This window comes from Saccopteryx bilineata, chromosome 4, assembly GCF_036850765.1.
Source record: "Saccopteryx bilineata isolate mSacBil1 chromosome 4, mSacBil1_pri_phased_curated, whole genome shotgun sequence".
NCBI lineage: Eukaryota > Metazoa > Chordata > Mammalia > Chiroptera > Emballonuridae > Saccopteryx > Saccopteryx bilineata.
This window is the reverse complement of record NC_089493.1, coordinates 197,637,402-197,649,445: the sequence shown is the minus strand read 5'-3', so window position 1 is coordinate 197,649,445 and position 12,044 is coordinate 197,637,402. Positions and strand designations below refer to the sequence as shown.

The 12,044-nt window shown below is 59.2% G+C and overlaps 1 protein-coding gene across 3 annotated transcripts in view; it reads right to left on the bottom strand.

Annotated features, from left to right (window-relative positions):
- Positions 1 to 10,269, bottom strand: part of CARD11 (caspase recruitment domain family member 11) — a 91,766-nt gene extending 81,497 nt beyond the window's left edge. For all 3 annotated transcript variants that reach the window (XM_066273475.1, XM_066273479.1, XM_066273474.1), the window contains exon 1: positions 10,126 to 10,269. The gene's annotated coding sequence lies outside the window, so the exon portion shown is untranslated. The remainder of the gene's footprint in view (positions 1 to 10,125) is intronic.
- Between the last annotated feature and the right edge of the window lie 1,775 nt (positions 10,270 to 12,044).

The following is a 12,044-nucleotide window of genomic DNA, read 5'->3' as shown; positions in this document are numbered from 1 at the left end:
TGCTCTCCTCGCCGTCCTCTCTGAGCTCTTGACCCCGCACATCCACCCTGGCGGGCGTCTCAGAACCAGCGACTGGCCCTGGTCTGCAGGACAGCCTCTGCCTCCCTGGTGGCCTGTCTTCCTGTCCCGGCATCTTCAGGACGTTTTCCAAACACAGACACTCACCACACGGCCATGGTGCGGCCCCACGCTCTTCTTTGCCGGCCGGGATTCCCCAGCCTCATTCCAGCTGCTGGACTCCGGGGTGGGGGGTGGGGGGGGGTGAGGTCCCCACCGCTCCCTCGGGCAAACCCGTGTGCTCCCGGCCCTCAGACGGGGCCTTCCTGTGCTCTGCTTTTATTACACACGCTTCACCTTGCCCCCGACTATCTCCTCCCCGGACTGGAGGCTTGTGGGGGTGGGGGTGGGGGTGGCAGTGGTTCATCTTTCTACCCCCAGCTCCTAGCAGCGTGCCCGTGACGGCCAGCCCCCCCGGGGACGTGTAGAGGAATGAGTTTCATGGTAATAACGGAGCAGGAATGGGGTTTCATGTCGGGGGGGTCAGACGAAGAAATACAAGCGGACACTTGGCGCCTGGGTCACCACCACGCGTGTGCGGTCAGTGCATGTGTGCACTCACCACATGTCTCCCCCTCCAGCGGCGTGCTTGCTGCACGGGCAGAGCACCCTGTAGGTGGTAGCTAGCTTAATTTCCTGTGAGAGGGGTGCTGTGACCCCTGCTTCGCAGATGATGATGAGAGAGAGAGAGAGGAGTGGAGAAGCTCAATGGCTTGTCCACGCTCATGACACACATTCTTCTGTGAGTGAGACCGGGTGTTGAATCACTGAAAATGCCCACGGAACAGGAAAGGCGGAGGGGGGACATGTTGGGGCGCACTCGCCAGCAGGCAGCCTTTCTGGCCCCTCTCAGATCAGTCTCCGTGGGCAGCCGCCCCCTCTCCCCGTGGAAGGGCCTGTCTGGAAGGAGCAGCGCCCCCAGGCCCCGAAACACAGCGCTCAGCTCTGTCCAGAGCCTCTCAAATCCTGCCCGAGATTTTCAGGTCTTAAGCAAAACAAAAATCTGATTCACCGTTTCCAGTCCTACAGGAAACGCAAGTCCTTTATTTTTCTGCCACTAAAAAAAAAAAAAAAAAAAATCAAACCAAACAAACCAACCCTTGACGTCTTAGAAGAGCTTTGAATGCTTCTCATTTCAGACTGTACCAAACATTGCTCACGACAAAGGCCGCAGGGCCAAAGCCCGGAGTAGAAGACGGGAGATGAGACGCGTTGCAATAAAACGCTCTCTCTGATAGATAAGAGCCCGAGCGATGAATCCCAGCCTCCCCAGCTTGGCGTACACCGCTCGGTGGGAAGAGATGCCCCCAAAGCTCTGCTTACACCCAGTCGTACCAGGACCGCTGGCTCCCCGGGGCCTCCGGGAGAAGTTCACGCCTAGCGGGGGCTGCCCACAGGGAGACTCCGTCTGGGGCGCCCGCAGGAAGCGCAGGGCCTCGCCTGCCGCTCAGGGTGCAAGAAGGGAGACTTGTGGAGGGAGGCGCGGGCACTTGTTTTTCATCAGGTCAGAAAAGGAGAGGGATTCTGGAGACCTCCACCGGATCCCCCTGGCCCCCCCACCCCCCGCCCGCCATCACGCAGGCCACGGGCCCACGGCCGCCTGCTCCAGATAGTAACAAGAAAGGCATGTGGCACCCGCTGCTCTCAACGCCCCCCTGGGGGACTCACTCAACTCGGGAAATCAGGGTGATCAGGCCTATTCCCAAAAGGGAGGCGTAAACTTACTGCGGGGAGATTTCCCCCCTCCCTTTGTGCAGAAGCGTCCCCGAGTGCCGGGGCCCGTGGGCAAGGCTGCAAGGTGCCCACCGCTGACAGGCTGGGAGGTCCTGGAGAAAACACCAGGCTTTCCCTCTGCCCCTTGCGGGGGGGAGGTTGTTAAGTCAATGCACCCCACACTAGCACCCAGGGTAATCCCCTTCCTCACTGTCACCAGGGAAACCCAGGTGCCATTGTCTTGCCAGGGGGAGGGCCAACTGAAAGGGACCCTGGTGCCCAGCCCTGTAAGATGGTTCAGAGGAAGGCATGACTAACAGGAATTCATGACTAGGGAGGTCAACGAATAACAATACACCCCCCACACTTCTCTGACATTCTGTTCTTTCCAAAGCCGTTTTTCACCCACGACTTTCCTCTCTGCTCCCCGGAGTGCTCTTGGGTGGTGGGAAGCCGGGACCTAGTTCATTCGCCATCTTACTCGTGAAGAAACAAGGCCCCGGGGACAGAGATCTGCTCAAGGTCACGACGCAATCCTGGGAGTGTTCACGCTGCAAGGAAGGGTTCTTTGGTCATGAAGAGCGAGGGAGGAGATGAGTAATCGGGGGGAGGGAGAAGGGGGGGCACTCGGCTTCAATTTTCAGTTTCACACCCACAGCAGACCCGGGCTATGGATCACGGGCCCTCGGCACAGAGCCCGGGCCCTTCCGCAGCACGCCGTCTCTGCTCGCCTGCCATCTGCCATGTGCCCTGGCACCTAACACGTGAGGAAGAGGAGCTCAGAGGGGAGAGGGGGCTCGGCCAAGGCGTACGCGCCTCCCTGCCCCCGCCCCGTCTGCAGCAGGGTAAGCAGGTCTCTATGGAAAGACAGCACTGACAGGCCCCGGCGTACTCTCTCCTGACCGAGCCGGAGCAGGTGGGAGCTCTCTGCTGAGCTTGGCAACACGTTCCTACTCCTCAGTGAGGAATCCAGGAACTGACCCTGGTGTGGAAGCCTAGAACCTGGCAGGATGGAGGAGAGGATGCGGGGGAAGGGGGGAAGGGAGAGGTGAGAAGTCTGGTTCTGGATCTACGGCACGTCCGGTGGATGCACCTAGACAGGCTATTCAAGTCTCGGGTTCACGCGGGGAATCAGGCAGGGGATCGACACGTGGTGTGGAAGCCTAGAACCTGGCAGGATGGAGGAGAGGATGCGGGGGGCGGGGGGAAGGGAGAGGTGAGAAGTCTGGTTCTGGATCTACGGCACGTCCGGTGGATGCACCTAGACAGGCTATTCAAGTCTCGGGTTCACGCGGGGAATCAGGCAGGGGATCGACACGTGGTGTGGAAGCCTAGAACCTGGCAGGATGGAGGAGAGGATGCGGGGGAAGGGGGGGAAGGGAGAGGTGAGAAGTCTGGTTCTGGATCTACGGCACGTCCGGTGGATGCACTGAGACAGGCTATTCAAGTCTCGGGTTCACGCGGGGAATCTGGCAGGGGATCGACATGTGGGGGTGGGGGTGGGGTGTCCCAAGCATCGGGACAACTCTCAGATCAGGGAGACCCGACAATGTCACCTGGGTAGGAGAGAAGAGGGAGAGGGGGCCCAAAGCGCTTTGGGCTTGGAAGTCCAAGACACGTAGGAATCAGAAAAGAGAAACTAGAGAGGAGTGTCATAGACGTGAGAAAAAATACAGAGGGCCCCAGGGCCGCACGGACACCAGGTGGCAGTAGGAGGGGACTGAAGGTGTATGACGCTCTGGGGTCAGCCTGCGAGGACAGAGCATGGACCCCTGGACTCGGCCGTGAAGGGCATCCCGCCGGGAACAGGGAGTGTAGACAACGCTTGCAAAGAGATCTGCTGGACGGACGGTCTGAACCGTGTCTCCCCGAGGCCACACGTGGAAGCCCTAGCCCCAGCCTCTCAGAAGGTGACTGTCGCTGCACGGTCAAGTCTTGACTTCCTCTCTGCGTCCCCGGGAACAACCCTCTGCTTCTGCTCCCGTCCGTCCGAGGTCTCCCGACCAGGAGCCTTCGAGAGAACACCCCCCCAGCCCCGCTCCTCCCTAAGCAAGCCGCCTTCCTCGGGGACCTCAAGCCTCCTCAGACTCAGAACCCCCGTGTCTCCAAGGCCCAGCGGAAGAACCTCCCCTAAGAGTGTGGGAAGACATGCTTTATCGACGATGGAGGAGAACTCCCACTAGGAAGGGGGGAACTCTCCACGCCCCTCCATCTTTTACCCACGAGCAGGGATGACCTCGGTGGGGGGGGGGCAGGGGTCCGTGCCCCAGGCCCAACGGAAGTGAATGAGGCGGTTTTCAAAAAGCATCTGAGGACTGAGGACGGAAAGGCTCGGAGAGAGAAGTGCGAGGTGTCACCATCGTTCAACTGAACGTTTCCTCCTGAACCGATGGGACTTGAACCCTTTAAAAAAAAAAGTGGGGAGGACGTGTCTGCTTAAAAAACTTCAATGGATCACACGGTCCTTACTCAGAGGCAGGGCTCACGTTGATAAAAGGCGGTTTTACTTCAGACCAACACTCATCCGCTGAAATAACCATTTACTAAACCCTCAGATAACGCTGGCTCAGGGATTCTGTTTGTTCTCCGATTAAAAAAAAAAAAAAAAATGGGTCACGGCCACCAAGACTCCCACAACAGCGTTTCGCGGCGGCATTATCAGAATAGCCACAAACTGCGAACAACACCAACGCTTTCCAAGGGTAGAGAGGATAAATTAATTGTGGTGAATTCGTACAATGCAATGCGATGCGGCAATGAGCCCCCCGTCCCCCCAAGACTGCTACACACAACATGAAAGATATTCCAGCTGGAGATGAGAGAGTAACACACGTGTGATTCCGTTTGTGTGAGGCTCAGGGACAGGCAGGGCGGGGTGGGGGGGGGCGGGGAGGGGCGTGAGGACCCCTCCTCCACCGGACATGCAGAATTTGGGGGTGTACCGTGGGCTGTATCTCGATGTAAGAAAATCCTTTTCTGAACCAATCCAGCTTTATTTTTCAATAGGAGCGTGAGGCGCAGGGATTCCTCTTATCAGGACATGGGCTGGAATCAGAAGTTATTACACCGGAAAACTTGTCCTTCGAGTGGGAACTAGGGAAGCTAGCTAGACCTGGGCCTGGCAGGGGAAGATGGGGGTGCGCACACCCACCCCTGGCCACTCCGTTCTTAACCTTGCTTTTCCTGCTCGTTTCTGACGCGTAAAGATAGCAGACACGCAGGGTAAAAACACACAAAGAGGAGGAGGCACAGTACACACTCAAATTCTTCCCTTTTTTTTTTTCTGAAGTGAGAAGCGGGGAGGCAGTCAGACAGACTCCCGCATGCGCCCGACCGGGATCCACCCGGCATGCCCACCAGGGGGCGATGCTCTGCCCATCTGGGGCATCGCTCTGTGGCAACCAGAGCCATTCTAGCGCCTGAGGCAGAGGCCACAGAGCCATTCCCAGCGCCTGGGCCAACTTTGCTCCAGTGGAGCCTCGGCTGCGGAAGGGGAAGTGAGAGACAGAGAGGAAGCAGATGGGTGCCTCTCCTGTGTGCCCTGGCTGGGAATCGAACCTGAGGACTTCCACACACCGGGCTGATGCTCTACCACTGAGCCAACTGGCCAGGCTAAATTCTTCCCTATTGACCAGACTGTGGAGTCCCATTTCCCAGATGTCCAACTAGGCATCTCCTATGTGCTGGTGTTTCCTTATAGAAACCCCCATATACTATAGATCGATCCTGGGTCCCCGTCACATCCATGGCCTCCCCAAATTCCACTGTACGGACAGACCTGCCCAGTCAGGAGTACTCGTGTGGTTTCAAGCGTTTTCCGGTAATAAACAACCCGACGATGAACATCAGTATGCCACCGAGACGAACAAGCCCGCTTGTGCCTTAATTTTTTTTTTTTTTTTGCATTTTTCCGAAGCTGGAAACGGGGAGGCAGTCAGACAGACTCCTGCATGCATCCGACCGGGATCCACCCGGCACGCCCACGAGGGGGCAATGCTCTGCCCCATCCGGGGCGTTGCTCTGTTGCAACCAGAGCCATCCTAGTGCCTGAGGCAGAGGCCACAGAGCCATCCTCAGCGCCCGGGCCAACTTTGCTCCAATGGAGCCTTGGCTGCGGGAGGGGAAGAGAGAGACAGAGAGGAAGGAGAGGGGAAGGGGTGGAGAAGCAGATGGGCGCTTCTCCTGTGTGCCCTGGCCGGGAATCGAACCCGCGGGACTCCTGCACGCCAGGCCGACGCTCTACCACTGAGCCAACTGGCCAGGGCTGCACCCTAATTTCTTAAGAGCGGAATTCCTGGGCCCCCCAGGGGCGTATTCATTTATCGTGGGGGTACATACACATCGTCAGATCGATGCACAAGAGACGGCCTGCGTCCCCTCTCCCCCCGTCAATATTCGGTTTTATCAAACTCTCTGATCTTTGGCCTACGGTATGACAGGTAAAAAGAGGTGAGCGTCTGGTGCATGACTTCACGCCCAGGTATTGAACTAGAAATGAACCGTGTTGCTTGGTGTGTTCACGGTGCCTTCTTCATATCCATGAGGCATCTGTCTTTGGTCAGAATTCCTTGACTGACGTCGGCAAGCTACGGTCCAGGGGACCCTTGTCCTGCCCACTGCCTGTTTTCTGCCTCCGGCCAAGTCCGGCCACCCCGTTTGTCTGCGGCCGCTTCTACAGCACAAGCCAGGAGGAGAAGAGAACCAGGATGTCACAGGGGTGTCCCTGGGGGAAGCCTGACCCTGGGACCAGAGCAGGGAGGAGAGAGCCAGTGCCGGAGGTAGAGCAGAGCTGGTGTTACCCTCTCCAAGGGCCACCGACACCCATTCCACATACTGGACGGTGACCATTGTCATCTCAGAACCCTGAGCAAATCACAGCCAGAAAGATTCCCCTCCCCTCCCGTCCCTCCCCCCTCCCGGAAAATCATCACTCCACTGAGACCACGGACCCAGAGGAGGAGCCGCTCAGGGAGAGGTCAGGGGGCGCCCCACACGCCGTGTTCTCCTCGTGCGTGCGGCGTGGCACACGGGGGGGAACCCGTCCGTGTAAGTCTTCCTCAGCAGGGAAGCGGTTTGAAGGGACTTCCTCGGGAGTTGAGCTTCTTCCTTTTCTTTCCGCCTCCGTCTTTAAATCACTCCGCGTGTTTTTCAGAACGACCAGGTAACAGCGTAGCCACAGCGGCGTGCGTAGACTTCCTTCAACCGTCGCCATCGCCCCCGGAGGACCGGGATCGCCGACCGGGGATAACGAGGTGACTGACTGAGCCCGACCAGCTGGTGTGGGAAGGCCGCACCCTCTGGCCCCCCTTGCTGGACCTCACGGTCGGTGGGACCTCTTATCCTCCCCAGATCTCGGGAATGACAGTAGAGGTGAGAGTGTGTCACAGCTCATGTTTCCTCATTTTATGCTTGGGTGTAACTGTCAAGCCTGAAAATAATCAATGTGAACACCCCGGGTGCTCTGGGGAGACACGGCTCTCCAAGAGCTGAAGGGGCCGTGGGCTCGTCCAAGGTCACAGGATGAGCACAGACAGACGAGCAGGGGCGACTTGCACCCACGGCTGTGGGACACGGCGTGACGCGCCTTTAACGCTCCCCCCGCGGGGAGCCTCAGACCTCCAAGGTGGAGCCCAGCCCTCCTATTGGCCGGCTACCCTTAATCTGACATTATTTAAACAAACAAACAAACAAACAAACACAAGTTTCAACGATCGAATTGTGCAAAACCACAGCAGTCAGGCTGTGTCAGAGTGGTTACCTGGGAGTGCCGGCCCAGAGGGGACTTCAGCCCCATCCTCATTACCAAGAGGCCCTGGCTCCCAGGCTGTGAGCACAGGGGCTGGGAGGCCGTTTCCAGGCTGACTTCAGGAGGCGGGGGTCCCCAGCGTCGGACGCTCCTTTTCATCCTGATCATCTGAACATCAGGACCCACGCTGGCCTTTCACGCAGAAGGTGGTCCAAGGAGCTGCCATCACAGGGGCACCTTCGTGTTCCACATCCCACCACCCTGAGACACCACCACCCTTCAGTTCTGGGAGGCAAGCCTGGCTTCAGAAGTGGGGGGGGGGAACACAACGTAGGGAAGTGAGGGGGGGGGGTCAGGAGGCTGCCCCGCCAGCACCGTGTCAGCCTGGAATCTCCTACAAACACCCGAGTCCCACTGTCTCCCCGCTGGTCCCCCCCCATCCTCTCTCTCTCTTCCCGTAATTCTTTCCCATCCGGTGTGCGTTTGAGCCACAGGCTAGTCATGGGACACACAGCCTGTCGGGCACGGCCTGGTTAGGGACGCCTGGGTCTCATGCCCCTGCTGGGGGGGGTCCCCCAAGGCGTCCGGTACAGCGCCACCTAGAGGTGGCCCACAGATGGACTCCAACGAGGGCCCTCGTCTTGAGGAGAAGACTTTGGTTCGCAGGCAGTTTTAAAAGATCACGTAAAGGAGGAACAGGCGAACATAAGGTGCTCTTGCCGACCGCGGGGCACACTGTTCGGCCGTAAGAAGGAAGGGGACTCTGACGCCTGCGACAACCCCGAAGCCCCCATGCGCAGTGAAACGAGCCAGACGCAAAGGGACGCACGTGCTGTAAGATCCCACGCATCTGAGGGACCCCGAGCGGTCAGCCGCACGGACAGGAAGTAGGAGGGTGGCGGCCAGGGAACGGTGGACGCGGGCGGGAGCTGAGTGTTTCACAGGGACAGAGTCTCAGGTTTGGGACGATGAGAAGTTGTGGATGGTGGTGACGGTTGTTCAACGGCGTGAGTGCGCTTGAATGCCCCTGAGCCAGACACACGTACACGGTGGTTAAGACGCTCACTTTCATGTCATGTGTATTCGACCACAATTTTAAAAAGTCACGCTGAGGATGATCCCGTGCAAGACTGCTGGGACTGGGGGGCTCCCAGGCTTTGCTGTGGACACGGGTGCTAATAAAATCTACGTAGGTCCAAACCAGTTTGCTGGGGTGACCGGCGGGGGTGCCAGGCTCCCCTCTGCGCTCAGGTCACCCCAGGACCCCCCCCCATCCCACCCCATTCAGAAGCATCCCTTCACAGCTGCTGTGGGGTGGGGAGACTAGGGGAGGCACTGAGGGACGCAGAGATCCGGGAAGAGGGCTGAGGGCAGAAGCGCAGTTCCGTTGTTCCCACCCTCACGGTCACCCTGCATACGGACGGACGGACGGAACTCCCAGCGCACATCAGGCCCAGAGCAGGCACTCGCTAACTGGCCAGTGACTGACCGGTGTGTTTCTCCTTTCTGGAAGGTCTGGTGGTACCTTCAGGAGTCATAAATGTCGGGAGAAATTTTTTTTAACCACAAATCAGAGGCTTTGAGAAAAGGCCAGGCACACACAGGTCAGTTTGGTCCAAGACCAAGTTTGTGCAGGGGGTCCTCAGCTGTCAAGGCCGCGTGATGGAAGCTCCCAGCTTAGACAGACCTGTTCCCAGGGGGCGGGCCCAGCTGCTCCCTACAGTGCAACTGGCTCCCTGGAGCCCCGAGGGAGGGGCTCCCCTCCCCCTCTCTGCATACTGACCGTTTAGGGATCTTTGCTGGACCCTGACAGCCTTGGGCAGCGTCCTGGGGGAGGTGACTCCAGGCCTTTCCAGTCTGGACAGTGTCCTGGGGGAGGTGACTCCAGACCTAAGGCCACCAGCACCTCCTCTACACACTGGCTTTGTTGGGGACCTCTGTCGCCCCTGCTGCGGCCTTCCATCAACTCCCTGTGGGAGGAGCTGTCCTTTCCTCCCTCCCCAGCCCCGGGCTGGGCCGGCTGGGGGCCCCCAGCTCTCAGGAGCCTCTGAGTCAGGCCTGACTGTGGTCTGGAAACTTCCTGTCCTTTCAGGTGTTAGAAAAGGTTCTCTTCCTCCCTGCGGGGCAGGTGCACGGAGCGGAGCCGTTCTCGGGCCTCTGCCACCACCGGACAGCGTTCACCCCCTTTCCTCTCGGAGGGGCAGAGCGACGTTGCCAGATGGAGACGCTCAGAGAAGCTCAGAGACGAGCACGGAGGAGACACAGGGAGGTGGAAGGGGGAAGGCAGGAAAGTTTGGAAGGGGGAGACGGAGATAGAGGGGAAAAGGGGAGGAAGAAATGGCAATCAATCAAGGGATGAGGCCCCAGCACCGCGGAGGAGCAGTCAGCTCTGCCCCCTCCCCCTCCAATGCCCCTCAGAGCGGAGTCACCCCCGGGCACCCCCACGCCGTGGGCCCCTGTCCATTCGCGTCTCCATTCCCCCCACCCAGCCGCCCCCCACACCACGACCGTGCTCTTTCTCCCCAGTGCGCTCCCCCACTCCCACTCCCATTCCGGTCTCGGCCCCCCACCCCCGCGGCCGCCGCCACCGCTGCCGCCGCCGCGCCTACCTGGGGCGCTCATGCTCCGCCAGCCGCGGGCGCTTCCTCCGCGCAGTCCGCCCGGCCCTCGGTCCCCGGCCCGGCCCGCAGAGTCCAGCAGCCGCCCGGGGCGGAGGGGCAGCAGTCCGGAGACCCAGGAAGGCAGCAGAGAGAGACAAGGAGAGAAAGTGTGTCACAGACCGGGAGGGGCGGGGGAGGGAAATGCAAAACCCGACAGGAAATGAGACGAAAAAAAATGCAAAAGGTTAGAGAGAAAGAGATAAGGAAGAGGGGGGAGGGGCGGAGCTTGGGTCCAAGGCCTTGGGAGGAGGGCCGTAATGAGTGGGGGTGGTCGGGGTGGGCCATGGGGTTGGTGGGCCCAGGAGACTCAGGTAGGTAGGCCCTAGGGGGCCAGGCCACATGCTCCAAGTTGGGGGAGAGGGGACTCCAGCCTGGGGCCATCAGACCCCACCCAGCTCTGAGCACCTGCCAGACAGGATGGGATGCCCCCTTCCCACGGGGGGTAGGGGCTCGAGGGGCGTCCCACGCGATTGTGGTAAGCAATGAATCCTGCAGACTTGGACACCCCAGGCCTCTTCCCTGCCTCAGCCTCTGTTCTGGAAGATTCTTGGGGGCCGGCCTGGGGTCGGCATGCCTCCAACGGCTTCTTGCACTCTTCCCAGAAACTTTGTGGTGACCGACCACAGTGCGCCTTCCTCAGCCACGGCCTCCCTCCCGGGCCAGGACATCGGCTCCCTCCCAGATGCTCTCTCGGAGTGCAGGTGGCTAGACCTGTCAGGGAAACTGTGATTTCTGCCTGTTGTCGTGTTAATACTTTAGGCCCCAAAAGCTATGACAGTTCACAAATACTATATGGGTGGCAAGGTCCAGAGTGCTTACCCGAATCAACTTAAAAATCTGGACGAGGCCCTGGCCGGTTGGCTCAGCGGTAGAGCGTCGGCCTGGCGTGCGGGGGACCCGGGTTCGATTCCCGGCCAGGGCACATAGGAGAGGCGCCCATTTGCTTCTCCACCCCCCCCCCCCCTTCCTCTCTGTCTCTCTCTTCCCCTCCTGCAGCCAAGGCTCCATTGGAGCAAAGATGGCCCGGGCGCTGGGGATGGCTCCTTGGCCTCTGCCCCAGGCGCTAGAGTGGCTCTGGTCGCGGCAGAGCGATGCCCCGGAGGGGCAGAGCATCGACCCCTGGTGGGCATGCTGGGTGGATCCCGGTCGGGCGCATGCGGGAGTCTGTCTGACTGTCTCTCCCCATTTCCAGCTTCAGAAAAATACAAAAAAAAAAAAAAAAAAATCTGGACGAACCAGCACCAGAGAATCATGGGTTCTGGTCTTCTTACTGCTGGTCAAGCTCTCCTGCTACTCTGCCTCAGTTCGCCACTGTCTTCTCTCCCTTCACATGCCCTCTGCCAGCTAAAGAACATACCTGCCATTCCCCGTTTTTAGGTTCACTGAGCAAAGCCCCCTTTGAGCTCCTGCTGGGAAAACCCTTCTGCAAATGGCCAAGCAGGATGAGCAACCGCTCCGTGGACCCGGTGCGGCAGCATGGGAAGTCTCGGCAGTTTCGAGCGCGGCTGAACCGATGCACATGGGCCGGTAAGCAGGGAGGACACGAGTTTGCTTTCTGCAAAGCCTGTTCGCAGATGTCACCAAGAACCACTGAGAGAGAAAGGTCCTAAAATAAACGCCAAGGCTGTCACCTCCTGTAAGTCCCCCAGAGGCTTTACCAGGACCAGGGCGGGAGGTACCGTGCTCTCTGGGAAGCCTTTCCTGCAGGCAGTGTGGTTTTGAGAGAGTAGTGTGTGTGTGTGTGTGTGTGTGTGTGTGTGTGTGTGTGTGTGACAGATAGGGACAGACAGACAGGAAGGGAGAGAGATGAGAAGCCATCATTTCTTCATTGCGGCTCCTTAGTTGTTCATTGATTGCTTTCTCATATG